Genomic DNA, 12,499 nt, shown 5'->3' on the forward strand with positions numbered 1-12,499 from the left:
CGGGTACTATATATAGCTCAGGCCAAGGGGCGGCCCAGGCGCGGGGGGGGGGGGGTGTCCCAGTCCTAGCCTGAGAGTACCACGTTCTCACCGTCGTGAGTGAAATGTTTAGGTTTTATCTTTTTTAAAAAGCTTAGTAGTGTACAAAGGAGTATTCAAGGAAGCAGTATGAATGCAATCTATCTTGTTGGGGGTTTCTTCTTCTTTTTCTGGTCCTAGAGCTTGGACTCAGGGCCTGGGTGCCGTCCCTGAGCTCTTTTGCTCAAGGCTAGTGCTCTTCCACTTTGAGCCCCAGTGCCACTTCTGGATTTCTGATAGTTAATTGAAGATAAGAGTCTCACAGACTTTCCTTGCCTAGGCTGGCTTTGAACCACAATCCTCAGATCTCAGCTTCCTGAGTAAGCTAGGATTACCTATGTGTGCCACCAGTACATGGCTGAATTTTCTTAGCTTAAATTTTTTTTTTTTTTGCCAGTCCTGAGCCTTGAACTCAGGGCCTGAGCACTGTCCCTGGCTTCCTTTTGCTCAAGGCTAGCACTCTGCCACCTGAGCCACAGCGCCACTTCTGGCCATTTTCTATATATGTGGTGCTGGGGAATTGAACCCAGGGCCTCATGTATACAAGGCGAGCACTCTTGCCACTAGGCCACATCCCCAGCCCCAGTACTAGAATTTTAAACTCAGGCCCTGCCACTTGAGCCACACTCCTGGCCCTTTGTGCTTGACTTACCCCCTCTTCTTCCATTTTTACTCAGGGTCGGCCATGGACCACAGGGCTGGGCCTGTTCTTGAGAACACACGAAACGATCCCTGTTCCTATCCCGGGCCAAGCACTGGGTTGGGGGTCTGGCTCCCTGCCTGTGAGTTGACCTAGGCAGGGCATGGGCCGAGCTCCCCAAGGGTCTCGGATGACCTCTGTGGATGACCCCTGCCTTTGCCTCGCAGAGGCCGGAAAGAGGGTCTGGATGTCACCGAGGGTCAGAGCAAGGGAGCGGTCGCAGCCGGTCAGGGCCAGCTTCCCGCCCTTCCCTCCCCACCCCGCCGCCTCCATGGCTGTTGCCTCAGCCCAGCCGGGCAGACCGGTGGCGGCGCGGTTCGACCCGCTCTGCGGGCTGAGGTGGGGCGGCCTGGGGTTTCCCACACCCACGGTGGACACGGGACTCCAGGGCTGCCGGCGTGGCTGCTCTGAACTCTGCCCGCTGGGACCCCTGTAGGCTGGGCCGTGGCCATGGCCCGATCCTGCACGGCGGTGTCCAGAGGACGGGCGACTTGAGCGTCACGGAGCGCTCTTGGGGAGGCTTCTCCGGACGCCGGGCGGGGCGGAGGGCATGCTGACTGACCGCCTCCAGCTTCACGAGGACCTCGGCCCCGCCCGCAAGGCTGGGTATCCAGGACGCCGGCCGCCCCGGGACGGCAGGTGGGGAGGACGCCTGCGCTCCCCACAGGATTTCCACTTCCCTCTGCCCGGCCCCAGGGCCTCCCTCCCCGGGCGAATCAGAAAGCAGGCCAGCGAGGACTGTCCCCTTGTGGGAGGACCGCGGCCTCTGTGGCTCACCGAGCCGTCAGAAGTGCAGCGCTCCCTCGCAGGCCCCGCCCTCCTCCAGCCGCGGCCAGCAGCCTCTCCACTCTCCACGGGCCCAGCTACATCCTCCCGGCGGAGGCGGCTCCGGGACCCTCGAGGTAGGCTCCTGGGGGTGTCCCCTGGGTGAGGGTCCGGCGGAGCCGTGGCTCCCGAGCCCCAGCGCTCGGTGGAGCTTAGGCGCTAGAGGTCCTTGCTCGTGTCCAGGGGGCGGGAACGGGCATGGAAGCCCGGTGTGGGGCCGTGGAGATGTGGCCCCTGGGCTGCTGGCTGGATGCCGCCGGTGCCAGGGGAAGCTGGGAAACCCTCCAGAACAAGCCGTCGGGGACGGGGTCTCCCCAGCTGGGGACGGGGGGCCCGGGGGGCCCTGGGGGCCGCCCCCGCCGCAGAGGCCCTGCGGCACGGCTCCCGCCGCCCCCGCTGCCGCCCGAGGCTGCCCCTGTGCACGCGGGCAGAGCGCGGCGGGCGATGCCCGCGGGGGTGGACCCCGTCCTCCAGAGCCGCCGAGGGCCCCCCGGCCCGAGGCCGGGGCCAGGGGCCGCCTCTGAGGCACGGGAGCCCAGGGAGCCCTGGCGCCCGGCGCTGAGAAGGAGCCCGCGGCAGCTGTGCCAGGCTGCGGGCAGCACTGCCCTCCCCCTCCCCTCCCCTCCCCTCCCCTCCGCTCCCCTCCCCTGGCCTCCCCGTGTCGGGGCCTGTTTGGGGGTGACAGCGAGCACAGAAGCCGCCCCAGGCTGTTGCATCACCAGCTGGTGAAGGACTCGGGGCCTGGCGAGGAATGAGGAAGCCCGGCGCGTGTGTGGGGTCAGCGGGGTCCCGGGCCCGCCCCGCTCCCCGCCCTCGGAGGACGGTCGAGCGAGTCTCGGCCTAGGGGCACCCCAGAGGTGGCAGGAAGAAGAGGGTTCGGGGAAGGGGCGGGGGGGGGGGTTGCCCTGGAGCCGAGGAGGCGAGGCCGAGTCCCGGGCCGGGGGGCGGGGGGCGGGCCGGGCGGGAGGGAGGGCGGCGTCCCACCCCGGCCGTTCCCCCCAGCCCCGCCGGCGGCGTGAGGGCATGTCGGACTACGAGAACGACGACGCGTGCTGGGGCGCCCTGGAGAGCTTCCGCGTGAAGCTGGTCTCCGTCATCGAACCCCTCGCGCATCACGCCCTACCTGCGCCAGTGCAAGGTGCTCAACCCCGACGACGAGGAGCAGGTGCTCAGCGACCCCAACCTGGTCATCCGCAAGCGGAAAGTCGGTGAGGCCCCCGTCCCCGGGCTCGGGGGCGCGGCCCGCGCGGCCCCTCCGGCCCCGGCCCCGCCTGGCCTCCGTCCCGGGCGTGGGGCCCGCTTCCGGTCTGCTCGGTGCCGCTGAGGGCCGCACAGTGGGCTCCCACCTCGGCGGAGACCCCCCGAAGGACCGCGGGGGTGGCCGGGGCGCACTGTGTCCTCGGCGCCGTGAGACCGCGGGGCGCCTCGTCCACCCCCCCCCATCTCTCCACCAGGCCGGGCCCCTGCAGGAGGGAGCCTGGGGCTCCCGCCGCCCCACGGCCTCCGCAGGCCCCCGTGGCCCCCCGCCCACCCAGCCCCCCCCTGTGCCCGCCAGGCGCGCTCTTGGACATCCTGCAGCGCACGGGCCACAAGGGCTATGTGGCCTTCCTCGAGAGCCTGGAGCTCTACTACCCGCAGCTGTACAAGAAGGTCACCGGCAAGGAGCCGGCGCGCGTTCTTCTCCATGAATCATCGGTGAGGGGCGCGCCCAGGGCGGGTGCCCGGGCCAGAGTGGGTCTGCGGGACCCTTAGAAGGTGAAAGGCCCCGGGGTGAGGCCTGCTTGGAGAAGAGGCCGTGAAGGTGCTGTGTGCCGGGGCCGGGGGGGGGGGGGGGCGGCGCCCCTGGTGGGGGCTCCCGCCCGGCCGGACTTCCGGACTTGCTAGGATGCCTGCTGGCCTACGAGGGGAGCGACGGGGTGGGGCCTCCCCTTCACCCCTCCTGAGGCCACCCCGCTCCATACTAGCCTGGGAATACTCAGCCAGCACCGTGTGTGTGTGTGTGTGTGTGTGTGTGTGGTGTGTGTGTGAGAGTCAGTTCTGGAGCTTGTACTCGGGGGCCGGGTGCTCCCCTTTAGTTTTTTTTCTTCAACGCTGATGGCTCCAGCAGTTGGGCCATAGTTCCACCGCTGGCCTGATGCTTAACTGAAGACAGGACTCTCACAGACTTTCCTGCCTGGACTGGCGGGGCTGGCTTTGCACCTCGATCCTCGGATCTCAGCCTCCTGAGTCGGATCACGGGCACGAGCCACTGGAACACCGGCTGGAAGTGGGCTTGACCCCTCCAAAGCCCCTGTGCCCGGGCAGCGTCCTGATCTCCAGCGTGATGGGAGGGACAGGGTCCTGGCCCCGAGCCACGCCCGGTCCCCGCTGACCTCATGGAGGCTCACCATCAATTAGACGCAGAGGGGCAGGCTCCAGGAGGGGCCTGGGGTAAAGGCGGGCCCCTCCGCCTGGGGCAGCCGGGAGGCAGGGGGGGCCGGGAAGGACCCTGGTCCCGGGGGAGCCGTCCCGGCCGGCTGGCCCTCGGCGGGAAGCCCCGCAGGGGCCTCCCTGCCAGGCTGGGACGGGACGAAGGCCAGGGCGGAGGCGGAGGCGGCGGTGGCCCGGGGGCTCTGACTCCCCGCGTCCCCCAGATGCGTCGGGGGAGTCGGGCCTGACGCAGCTGCTGATGACGGAGGTCATGAAGCTGCAGAAGAAGGTTGCAGGAACCTGACGGCCGTGCTGAGCTCCAAGGACGACTTCATCCGGGAGCTGCGCGTGAAGGACAGCCTGCTGCGCACGCACCAGGAGCGCGTGCGGCGGCTCAAGGAGGAGTGCGAGGCGGGCGGCCGCGAGCTCAAGCGCTGCAAGGACGAGAACTACGACCTGGCCATGCGCCTGGCCCGGGTCAGCGAGGAGAAGGGCGCCGCCCTCACGCGGAACCGAGACCTGCAGCTGGAGGCGAGGGAGGGCGCCGGGGCGGCGGGGGGGGGGCGGGTCCACGCGCGCCCTGCCCGCTGACTGTGCCCGCCCCCCCCCCAGGTGGACCGGCTCCGGCACAGCCTCATGAAGGCCGAGGACGACTGCAAGGTGGAGCGCAAGCACACGCTGAAGCTCAGGCACGCCATGGAGCAGCGGCCCAGCCAGGAGCTGCTGTGGGAGCTGCAGCAGGAGAACGGCCTGCTGCAGGCGCGGGTGCAGGAGCTGGAGGCCTCGGCGCAGGTGGGCGGGGGCGGGGTCTCGGGCGAGGGCGGGGTCTCGCGGGTGGAGGCGGGGCCTCGCGGGCGGAGGCGGGGTCCTCGCGGGCGGAGGCGGGGTCTCGCGTGTGGAGGCGGGGCCTCGCGGGCGGAGGCGGGGTCTCATGGGCGAAGGCGGGGTCCCGCGGGCGGAGGCGTGGTCCCGCGGGTTGGGGCGGGGTTCCGTGGGCAGGGGCGGGGTCTCACCGGTGGAGGCGTGGTCCCGTGGGCGGGGGCGGGGTCTCGCAGGTAGGGGCGGGGTCTCACCGGTGGAGGAGGGGTCCCGTGAGGGGGGCGGGGTCCCGCGGGGCAGGGGCGGGGTCTCATGGGCGGAAGGCGGGGTCCCGCGGGTTGGGGCGGGGTTCCGTGGGCGGGGGCGGGGTCTCGCAGGTAGGGGCGGGGTCTCACCGGTGGAGGCCGTGGTCCCGCGGGCGGAGGCGGGGTCTCGCAGGTAGGGGCGGGGTCCCGCGGGCGGAGGCGGGGTCCCGCGGGCGGGGGCGGGGTCGGCCCCTCCAGCCTGGTCCTCTTCGTCTCCTGCAGAAGGGGCGACTGGACAGGAGCAGCCCCTACATCCAGGTCCTGGGAGGAAGACTGGCGCCAGGCGCTGCGGGACCACCAGGAGCAGACCAACACCATCTTCTCCCTACGCAAGGACCTCCGCCAGGCCGAGGCCCTCCGCACCCGGGTACGCGAGCCGGGCCCACCCCACCCGTGCCCTCTGGGCCTGGGAGGCAGGGTGGGGGTCCGCCCCCCGCTTCTGAAGGCATGGCCCTCTCGTGCTAGCCCCCCCCCCCCGCCATCCGTGTCCCCCGGGCCGGTGAGGGCCACCCCTTTGGGCCCACAGTGGCCCTGGGCTCCGGGGAGCCCGGCGTGCCCAGTCCCCGCGGTGGGACAGGAGGGCCTCCGAGTCAGGGGCGCCGCCGGCCACCCTCATGGCCAGGTGCGCAGGGGCAAGTGGGACTGAGCGGCCGCCCCCCGCAGTGCGTGGAGGAGAGGGAGATGTTTGAGCTGCAGTGCCTGGCCTTGCGGAAGGACTCCAGAATGTACAAGGACCGCATCGAGGCCATCCTGCAACAGATGGATGGAGGTGGCCATCGAGAGGGACCAGGTAGGGGCCGCGTGGGGCCCGGGCTGGCCGAGTTCTTCGGGGTGGAACCTAGCACGCCGACACAGGGCTGTGTCCTTCCCCGCTGCTTCCCGGCCGTTCCGCTCGGGAGAGCTGGTGCTTCACCCGGCACTAGAGGTGAGCGGGTAGTGGGCGTCAGGCTTGCCGTTCCGCTCGGGAGAGCCGGTGCTTCACCCGGCACTAGAGATGAGCGGGTAGTGGGCGTCAGGCTTGTATAAAGCACGGGTTCCTGTTGAGCCACGGTTCCACTCCCAGCCTTTGAGTGGTTAACTGGGGGAAAAGAATCTCACTCTCTTGCCTGGGCCGGCTTAGAACCTCAACTCTCCTGTCTTGGCCTCCTGAAAAGCATCAGCTGCCAGCATCTGGCAAAAGTCCCATCCTCCAGTGGGGTTTGGACTCACTCTGTCTCTTGTACCTCGCGTGTTACAAAAGCGTAAGGCCTCATTTTAGATTCTGCGCCCCGACCCCCTTTGTTTCGCTTATACCAGGGCTTGAACTCAGGAAACTTGTACTTGCTTGGCTTGCCTGCCTGGCTGGTGCTCTGTTGCTACGCCAAGTCTCCCACCCTGCTTATTTGCTGGTTATTTTGGAGATGAAGCCTCTCAGGCTATTCTGCCCCAGTTGACCTTTGAACCTTGATCCTTGGATCTCAGTTTCCTGAGTAACTGGAATTGTAGGTAGATGTGAGCTAATGACACCCCACTTAATACTTTTTTTTTTCTTTCGGTGCCAGTCCTGGGGCATGAGCTTTTGCTCACGGCTAGTGCTCTCTCACTTTAGCCACAGCTCCATTTCTGGGTTTTCTGGTAGTTAAACGGAGGTAAGAGTTTCAAAGAGGGGCTGAGAATGTGGCTTAGTGGTGGAGTGCTTGCCTGGCATGCATGCAAAAAATAGACAAAAATTAATTAAGGGGCTGGGAATGTGGCCTAGTGGTAGAGTGCTTGCCTCGTATACATGAAGCCCTGGGTTCGATTCCTCAGCACCACATATATAGAAAAAGCCAGAGTAGTGCTGTGGCTCAAGAAGCCCTGGGTTCGATTCCTCAGCACCACATATATAGAAAAAGCCAGAAGTAGTGCTGTGGCTCAAGTAGTAGAGTGCTAGCCTTGAGCAAAAAGAAGCCAGGGACAGTTGCTCAGGCCCTGAGTTCAAGCCCCAGGACTGGAAAAAAATAATATAAAAAAATAAAAGCCTGAACTCCCTCAAATAAAACATATCTATCTATATCCACATCTATATCTATATCAGCGAGGCTCCAGTGGCTCATGTCTATAATCCTAGCTACTCAGGAGGCTGAGATCTGAGGATCACGGTTTCAAAGCCAGCCCAAGTAGGAAAGTCTGTGGGACTCTTATCTCCATTTAACCACCAGAAAACTGGAAGCAGTGCTGTGGCTCAAAGTGGTAGAGCACTAGGCTTGAGTAGAAGCTCAGAGACAGCGCCCACAGTTCAAGCCCCACGACTGACAAAAAAAGAAGTCTCAAAGACGTTCCTGCTAGGCCTCCGCCTCCTGAGTAGTAGGATTACAGGCATGGCCACTTGACACTCCTGAAAAGCCACTAGCACGCATGGTCTTGATACCCCAGGCATCCAGAGCCCATGAAATGCACACGCGTGGGGCATGACCCTCCCTGGCTGTCCACAGGAAGACCGCAGGCCCCCCAGGTCCCCAGGGATCGTCCTGAGCAGGGTGCACCAACATGTTGTGTGTGTTTGGCTTTTTAAATCTGTCCGCCTCCACCGTGAGCCTCCATGACTGCCAATCCCTCGAAAGCCAGTTAGGTCGGAGCAGAACCAAGGGGAGCCAGGCCGCGGCCCGCACGGACCAGGGCCGCCGCCCGGACGGGGGGGGGGGGGGGGGGGGGGAGCCCGGGAGGGCGGGCCCCTGAGAGCCCCGCCGCCCCTCCAGGCCATGGCCTGCCGCGAGGAGCTGCACGCGCAGTGTGCCCGGAGCCTGCAGGAGAAGGACGAGCTGCGCAAGCGCGTCCGGGAGCTGGGGGAGAAGGCGGACGAGCTCCAGCTGCAGCTGTTCCAGTGCGAGGGCCGGCTGCTGGCCGCCGAGGCCAGGCTGCGGCGGGCAGCAGCTCGACGTGCTGGTCCTGGTGTGCGGGCAGCCCGGGGGCGGGGGCGGGCAGCCCGGGGGCGGGGGGAGGGCGGGCAGCCCGGGAGGGGGGGGGCGGGCAGCCCGGGGGCGGGGCGGGGGAGCCCGGGGGGGTGGGGGCGGGGGCAGGCTCCTCCCCGCTGGCGGCCCCGGGAAGGCCATGGATGTCCCTGGACCCCCTTCCCCAGGGTGGAGGCCCCTCGTCGTGGCGGGGTGCGGGCTGTAGACGCAGCTCAAGGCTGGGCAGCAATGGGCAGCGGGCCGGGCGGGGTGGGGTGTTGAGGAGGAAAGGCCGCCTGCGTGGGGGCCTGGTGGGCCTGGAGTAGGCGCAGGACTCCCCGGAGGCGGGGCTGGGGCCCTCACCGCGCCCACGCTGACGGCCCCCCTTCCCTGTGACCACAGAGTTCCGACCTGGAGGACAGCTCCCCCCGCAACTCCCGGGAGGTGAGCGTGGCCCCCACAGATCCTGCTCTGGGCTGGGTGGAGGGAGCGCACGGACCCGAGGGCTTGGGGTAAAGGAAGGCAGAGGCACCCGCTGGGGGCAGGGAGACTGCTGGGGCAGGTGCCGCCCTGCAGGGGCGGGGCAGCTCACCCAGCAGCCTGACGCAGGGCCCGCGTTGTCTTTGAAGCTCTCTCTGCCTCAGGACCTGGAGGAAACCCAACTCTCAGACAAAGGTGAGGGTTACCCCCCCCCCCCCCCCCGCACTCCTCAGAGTGGGACAAGGGCGTCCAGACAAGCGGGGCACAGTCGTTGGGCTTGGTGGCTCCGGCCTGCAGTCCCGGGCCTAGCCATCCAGGCTGCCACAGACAAAAGTGAGACCCTATCTGAAAAAACACAACAAGAAAGGGTTGGGGCCGTGGCTCAAGCGTTGTAGCGCCTCGTTAGCAATTGTAAGGCTCTGAGTTCAAACCCCAGTACCACAAAAAGACATCAGACAGCAAGGGGAAAACTGGCCATGAACCTGGGGGGTGGGGTCTCCCGCAAGGGACAGGTTGCCCCGGGGGCAGTGGCGGGGCAGACAGCGCTGGCCCGCCTATCTGCCAAGCTTCACAGTACGGGGGCTGCGGTGAGGGCCACCTGCCCGGAGACAGGGCCTGCGCCGTCCGCGCCGCTGCACCGCCCGCGGGATCCTCCCCCGTCCTCCCCTGCGCATTTTACAACTGAGTTCTTCATCCTGGAGGCGGGGCTCGGGGGGGGGTCTTCTCTAAAGGCGGGGGGGGGGGGGGGGCAGCGGAGGGAGGGGGGGACCCCCGAAACCAAGCCGACTTCTGCCGTGGGCCTTACCTCAGCCTCTGGGCAGAGGCGAAAGGGGAAGACGTGGGAGGAGATGCAGAAGTGAGGGCCAGGCCACCTGCCACAGCCCCGACACGGGACCCGCGAGGCCACTGAGTCCCAAATGGGCACCAAGGTGGGGGGGGGGGACCCAGGGAGCCACCATGTCTGTGTGGACGCCGGTGATGCGACTGCTGCGTAGCCGCCGGCACCTTCCGCCCGAGAGCCTGAGCTCTGTCTCCCCAGGGCCTCACCCCCGGAGCCACCCCGGGGTACTTGGCTCAGCCTGGCCAGGCCGGGGGCCAGGATCCTCCTGCCAGACCGGGAAGAGTGGGCCGGTGGCAGCCAGGGCTGAGCTGGTGCCAGGGGGTGGATGCCGGGGAGCAAGCAGGGCCTCAGAGGGCTCCTTGATGGGACCTGCAGGAGGGCCTGGCCCTGAGTGCCCGCAGGGACGGCGGGGAGTGCGGGAGCCCCGTGTGCGGGCCCGGATGTGGCAGGCGGAGGCGGCGCTGGACGGGGCGGGACCCACGGGCAACAGCTCTCATTTCAGGCAGCCAGGTGGACCCGGGGGAGCCCCGAGCAGCCCCTCGCGGCTGTGCAGAAGGAGCAGCCCTCCCGGAACCCCCAGGTAAGGCCCCTCCCTGGGGGCCTGGGCCTCCTGCCGGGCCTCGGTGATTGATCCTATGGGGCAGGGCCGGGTCTGGGCCCGGGGCCCGGTGGGGATCACAGGGTCTCCGCCTGGAGACTGTGGGTAATGTTTGGAACCGGAGCCCCCCTCCTTCCCGGGCAGAGCGGCGGGCTGGGGGGTGTGAGGGGCTGGGCAGCCATGGGCGGGCACCCCCTGGCTTCTTGGAGGCGTTGGCCGCAGAGGCCGCATTCACGGGGACTGCGCCGTCCCCCGCCCCGCCAGCCTCCCCGTAGCGGGGGTCTAGGTGGGAGCACAGGCGCCCGGCCACCTAGGCCAAAGGGCGGCCCCATGCCCTGCCGCCTGGGCAGGGCTGGGCGTCCACCCGCGGGCCTGTCCCCTCCGCAGGACGCGGGCCCGGGCGGCGGCGAGCCCCCCGAGAAGGAGCGGCGGCGGCTCAAGGAGAGCTTCGAGAACTACCGCAGGTGCGGGGAGCCCGCGGGTGAGGGCTGGGGGGCGGCCCCACCGCCCGCCCGCCCGCCCGCGGCCCCGTCCACCCACGCCCCCGCCCGTGGCCCTTCCAGGAAGCGGGGCGCTCCGCAAGGCGCAGAACGGCTGGCGGCAGGGCGAGGAGGAGCGCGGCAACACCACGGGCAGCGACAACACGGACACGGAGGGCCCCTAGCCGGGCTCCGCGGGCGCGCGGCCCTGTACCCGCCCCAGCGTGCGGCTGGGAAATAAAGTCACCGCCAGTGCCCTCACTGCCTGTCCCGGGTGCGGGGGACACGGGGGGGCGCGGGCCCGGGCGCCGTCTCTGCCTGTCGGGGTCCGGGGGACACGGGGGGCGCGGGCCCGGGCGCCGTCTCTGCTGTCGGGGTCCGGGGGCGCGGGCCCGGGCGCCGTCTCTGCCTGTCGGGGTCCGGGGGGGCGCGGGCCCGGGCGCCGTCTCTGCCTGTCCGGGGTCCGGGGGGGCGCGGGCCCGGGCGCCGTCTCTGCCTGTCCAGGGGTCCGGGGGTCCGGGGGGCGCGGGCCCGGGCGCCGTCTCTGCCTGTCGGGGTCCGGGGGGCGCGGGCCCGGGCGCCGTCTCTGCCTGTCCGGGGGTCCGGGGGGCGCGGGCCCGGGCGCCCGTCTCTGCCTGTCGGGGTCCGGGGGGCGCGGGGCCCGGGCGCCGTCCTGCCTGTCCGGGGGTCCGGGGGGTCCGGGGGGGCGCGGGCCCGGGCGCCGTCTCTGCCTGTCGGGGGGTCCGGGGGGCGCGGGCCCGGGCGCCGATCTCTGCCTGTCGGGGTCCGGGGGTCCGGGGGGGCGCGGGCCCGGGCGCCGTCCTCTGCCTGTCCGGGGGGTCCGGGGGGCGCGGGCCCGGGCGCCGTCTCTGCCTGTCCGGGGGTCCGGGGGGCGCGGGCCCGGGCGCGGACTTTGCGCCGCCAGGTGGCGCCAGAGGGCGCGCGCCTCCTCCCTCCGGGCGGAAGTCCGAGATAGGCGCTTCCGCCCGAGTGCCCGCCTCCAAGATGGCGGGCTCGGCTTCAGCGGCGGGGGGGCGGCCGGAAGGGCGCGGCCGGGATGTGGCGGACGGCGCTGGGCCGCGCGCGCGCGCTGCTGGGCGGTGTGCGGACCCGATGGCCCGGCCTGAGGCGGCTGGGGGTCGCGGGGCGGGCCCGGAGGTGTCGGGGCGGCGGCGGGCCTGGGCCCCGGCGCGGGGCGGGGGCTGGCGGGGCTGCGCCTCCGGGCCGGGGCCCGCGGGCGGCGCTGGGCCGCGTGGAGGCCGCGCACTACCAGCTCGCGTACACCTGCAAGGTAGGCGCGGCGGGCCGAGCGGGGGGCCCCGGGGCTGGGGGCTCGGAGGGTCGGGGCCTTCCGGGGCGGGCGGGGTCCCCGGGGGTGGGGGCGTGGAGGGGGCGGGGTCCCCGGGGGTGGGGCCTGGGGGCCGGGTCCCCGGGGTGGAGCCTGGGGGGCGGGGATCCCCGGGGTAGGGCCTGGGGGGCGGGATCCCCGGGGGTGGAGCCTGTCGGGGCGGGGGTCCCAGAGGGTGGGGCCCTGAGGAGGGGCGGGGCCTTCCAGTGGGTGGGGGCTGAGGAGGGGTGGGAGCCTGGTGAGGGGCGGGGGTCTCCTCTGGGCAGGGGGCTTTCAGGGTGGGAGAGGCAGGGCCCTGGGGGTGCCCTCCCAAGGGAGGGGCCTCTATCCCCTGGGAAAAGGCCTTCCAGGAGGATGGGGCTCCGGTGGGGCGTGGCTGGGGAAGGGGCGGAGCGACCCCTGACGCCCCTGGGTCTCAGCCAGGTCTGCGGAACTCGGTCCTCCAAGCGCATCTCAAAGCTCGCCTATCACCGGGGGTGTGGTCATCGTGACCTGCCCAGGCTGCCAGAACCACCACATCATCGCCGACAACTTGGGCTGGTTCTCTGACCTGGAGGGGAAGAGGTGAGGCCTCGGGAAGAGCCGGGCTGTGCCCCTGGAGAAGCCTTGGCTTTAGGCCAGGGGCCCGGCCTCCCCAGCTTCCGAGCTTCTGGATCCCACCGGGGCAGCCCCCACTGCTTGTCCAAATAGGATACATATTTCAATTTT

General features: G+C 69.5%; 2 pseudogenes; both read left to right on the forward strand.

The window, feature by feature from the left end:
* The first annotated feature begins 2,626 nt into the window (after positions 1-2,626).
* Positions 2,627-8,371, forward strand: LOC125353342 (annotated as a pseudogene).
* Positions 8,372-11,461: 3,090 nt separating this feature from the next.
* On the forward strand, positions 11,462-12,408 carry LOC125356438 (annotated as a pseudogene).
* Positions 12,409-12,499: the final 91 nt, after the last annotated feature.

The sequence above is a fragment of the Perognathus longimembris genome, chromosome 1 (genome assembly GCF_023159225.1).
Source record: "Perognathus longimembris pacificus isolate PPM17 chromosome 1, ASM2315922v1, whole genome shotgun sequence".
Lineage (NCBI taxonomy): Eukaryota > Metazoa > Chordata > Mammalia > Rodentia > Heteromyidae > Perognathus > Perognathus longimembris.